This window comes from Solanum verrucosum, unplaced genomic scaffold, assembly GCF_900185275.1.
Source record: "Solanum verrucosum unplaced genomic scaffold, falcon-dt-bn FXZP01000079.1, whole genome shotgun sequence".
NCBI lineage: Eukaryota > Viridiplantae > Streptophyta > Magnoliopsida > Solanales > Solanaceae > Solanum > Solanum verrucosum.
Genome location: NW_026020368.1, coordinates 3,251,468 through 3,255,226, shown reverse-complemented (window position 1 = coordinate 3,255,226; position 3,759 = coordinate 3,251,468). Strand labels below are relative to the sequence as shown.

At 34.2% G+C, this 3,759-nt stretch overlaps 1 pseudogene; it reads right to left on the bottom strand.

Moving 5' to 3' along the window:
- Positions 1-2,741: 2,741 nt before the first annotated feature.
- LOC125838006 (uncharacterized) lies at positions 2,742-3,511 on the bottom strand (annotated as a pseudogene).
- Between the last annotated feature and the right edge of the window lie 248 nt (positions 3,512-3,759).

Genomic DNA, 3,759 nt, shown 5'->3' with positions numbered 1-3,759 from the left:
TGCATACATGAGGCTTCCTACAGCTGACGCATGAGTAACTGTCTTCATGCTTTTTGTTTCCTCATTTGTCTTAGGGCATTGATCCTTAGATAGAGAAATTTCATGTCTTAAAGGAAGAAATCCTTTCTTGGAATCATGCATGCTAAACCTGGTAAGAATTGTATCAATATAAAAACCTTGAGATAAACCTAACTTCTTTTTCTTGCGATCACGTAGAACCTTGATCCCATGTGATCAGTTTCTCTCAAATCCTTCATATCAAAATTAGTGGACAACCATTCCTTAACTGAATTCCTCAATCCCGCATTATTTTCTATGAGAAAGATATCATCTACATATAATACAAAAAACATCACTTTATTCCCATTCCATTTTTTGTATACACAAGACTCATTAAGACATTGCAGCTTGTACAACATGTGTTCTTTGTCTTTTTCTATGAAACCGTCTGGTTGTTGCATAAATATGTTTTCATCAAGACGTCCATTAAGGAAAGATGTCTTGACCGTTTGCCAAATTTCATAATCATAATGACCAACAATGGATAAGAGGATTCTAATAGACTTAAGCATGACTACTAGCGAAAAGGTTTCCTCATAATTGATCTGATCCACATGAAAAAGAAAGAAAAACACAATGGTAGGATTTTCCATCTTTCTTATTAAATAATGAAAAACCAATTGATTTTATTTCTGAGTAAACCCTTTTGCAACAAGTCTAGCTTTGTAAGTTTGCACTTTTCCATCTACTCCTCTCTTTTTCTTATAGAACACTTGCATCCAATGGGTTTGACTCCATCTACAGGTGGTTCTACAAGATCTCAGTCTTTATTAGAGTACATGGACTCCATTTCCAATTTCATAGCAATGGTCCATTTTTCTGCATCTTTATCTTGTAGTGTTTAGTATTAATTCATAGGCTCGATATTCAACTCTTTAGGGATTCTGTCAAAAGACTCTCCCAAGAGTGCATACTAAAGTGGTTTTCTTATCACTCTCCCACTACGATGAGATACTACAATTGCTGGGGAAGGTTTAGAGAGAGTTGCATTATCATGATCTTGTGGTGGAACCGCATCATTTGTAGTATCATGAGTGTCCATGTTTTCTTCAGTACCTTGCGGTGCGGAGATATCAACACTTTTTTCCTTTAATATAATCTGCTCATTATTACTCACACTACCTTGATGTAATGAATTTTCAGGAACTTGTACTTGTGGAATTATATGTTTATTAACATCTCTCTCGCTGCTATAATGCAATGGTTTGTTAACTCTAACATATGGGGTTTGAAATTTGGTTTCCATCATTTTCAGTAGACTAATTTGTTAGCTCTTTGCTTAATTCTTGTAAAACTAGTTTACTTCTAGGAATATGGTTTGTTAAAAGATCTTTTTCTAGAAACTTGGCATTGGTAGTCACAATGACCTTTTCTTTAGGATTATAAAACATACCACATTTCGTTCCTTTAGGGTATCTAATAAAAAATATACTTCTATTTTAGGTTTCAATTTTTCTATCTTCCCTTTCAGCACATGTATTGGACATCCCCAAACTCGAACATGTTTCAAACTAGGTTTGTGCCCAGTCCACAGTTCAATGGGTGTCAAAGGAACTAAGTTCAGAATGTAATTTACAATTTCTAATGCATATCCCCAAAATGAATAAGGCAAATCAGAGTAACTCATCATTGATCTAACCATTTCTAAAAGAGTTATGTTTCTTGTTTCTGCTACACCATTTTGTTGTGGTGTTCTAGGCGCAGACATTTGAGATGTAATTCATTGTTCTGATAAGTAACTAATGAACTCATTAGAGAGGTATTCGCCACCATGATCAGATCGTAATGACTTGATATATTTTCCATGTTGTTTCTCTGTTTCAGCCTTAATAATTTCTCAAATCATTCAAACTTACGGGGTAACAAATAAATAGATCCATATTTTGAGTAGTCATCAATGAAAGTTACGAAGTACTCACACCCAGATTTCACTTGAATGCTCATTGGGTCACACAAATCAAATGAATTAACTCTAATTTATCATTGGCTTTGTTTCCTTTAAAGGGGAAAGGTCTCATAGTCATTTCTCCTTCTAAACAAGATTAACATGTTGGTAGTACCTCCACTTTTAATGAACCTAAAGGTCCATCTCGAACCAACCTTGAAGTCCTATTTAGATCTATATGACATACATGCAAGCATCATAAATAAGTCTCATTAAAATCAGAAGAACGCTTTCTTTTACTTGAAAGGTTAACATTATTCAGTTCTACAGTTTGTTGTAAATCTGGTGAGAAATTAATAATAAAAAGACCATCGATCAATGTACCATCAGAGACAAAATATTTATTCTAGCTAATAACACATCCGTTATCAGAAAAATTAACATCATAACCATCTCTCAAAACTTTAGAAACTGAAATAAAATTTCTTCTAACAGTAGGTGTATATAGAACGTTTTTTAAAATTAAAACTCTACCACTATCAAATTAAAAAAATGATATTTCCTATAGCTAAAACTGGAGTTGTTGAACCATCCGCTTGAAAAACACTAACTTCACCTCTAATCAGCTTGCGCATTTCTTGAAACCCCTACAAATTAGTGCAGATATGATCAGTGGCTCCTGAGGCTACACACCATGAATTGGTAGAAATAGCCACTAAAAATTTTCAATGACGAGTGAAAGTGAGTTACTTGGATTGTTTTTCTTCTTGGCTAAGAAATGTGGACAATGCGCCTCCTAATGGTTTGACATCTTGCAATGAAAACACTTGCCCTTAGGTTTTTTCTGGCCCCCAGTTGAAGGTGCAATTGCCTTAGCATTGTGAGCCTTTTTCTTCTTCTGTCCACCTTACGGTTTTAGAAGTAGAATCTTTGTCAACATACAATGCCATAGATAATGCTGGTTTTTTGACAATTATCTTTGTCGCTCGCAGCTCATTCAACAATTGTGCCAAATATAGATTCATCTTATTTACATTATAAGTTAGGCAAAACTATTGAAAACTATCAAGCAGAGACTACAATATCATCTCAACTTGGGAATCATTGTCAATTTCAACCCCCAAGACCTCTAGTTCATTCAAAAGACCTATCATCTTCAGAACATGGTCTCTAACATGAGTGTTTTTAACCATCTTAGTGTTCATGAGAGATATCATGGAAGTCTACTTATCTTATCAACCCTGTTCACCAAACATTTGTTTGAGATTTTCCAAAATTTCAAAAGTAGATAACATAGCTTGATGATGGATAATGTTGTAGCACATTTGACATTGAAGCCAGAATGTAACACCATGCCATCTCATTAGCTTTGCGTCATTTCTGATAAGCTACCTTATCCTCATCACTAGACTGTTCCTCTTGTTTCAATGGACATTCCTCATAGAGTACAAATTTATACTCTTCAGCATTTAACACGAAGTCATGATTTCTCCTCCAGTCAACATAGTTAGGACCCTCAAATTTGTTATGATCCAAAATAGTACTAAGGGGTTTCAAAGGAGACATGTTGAATCTGAGATTAAAAATAATAGTTACAATAGATCAAATCAAACAAGCAGTCATATAAACATTGAATAGTTACATTCAAACTCATCACATACATATACATTCATGCATCTTGAACAACCAATTGATGGGATTGGAGAACTATTCATACAATATACATATACAATCACCAGTGATTCACTCCATAAATGTATACAGACCTAACTCAGATGAAGAGTCTACTGTTAATTTATGTCAAGTAAAAATCA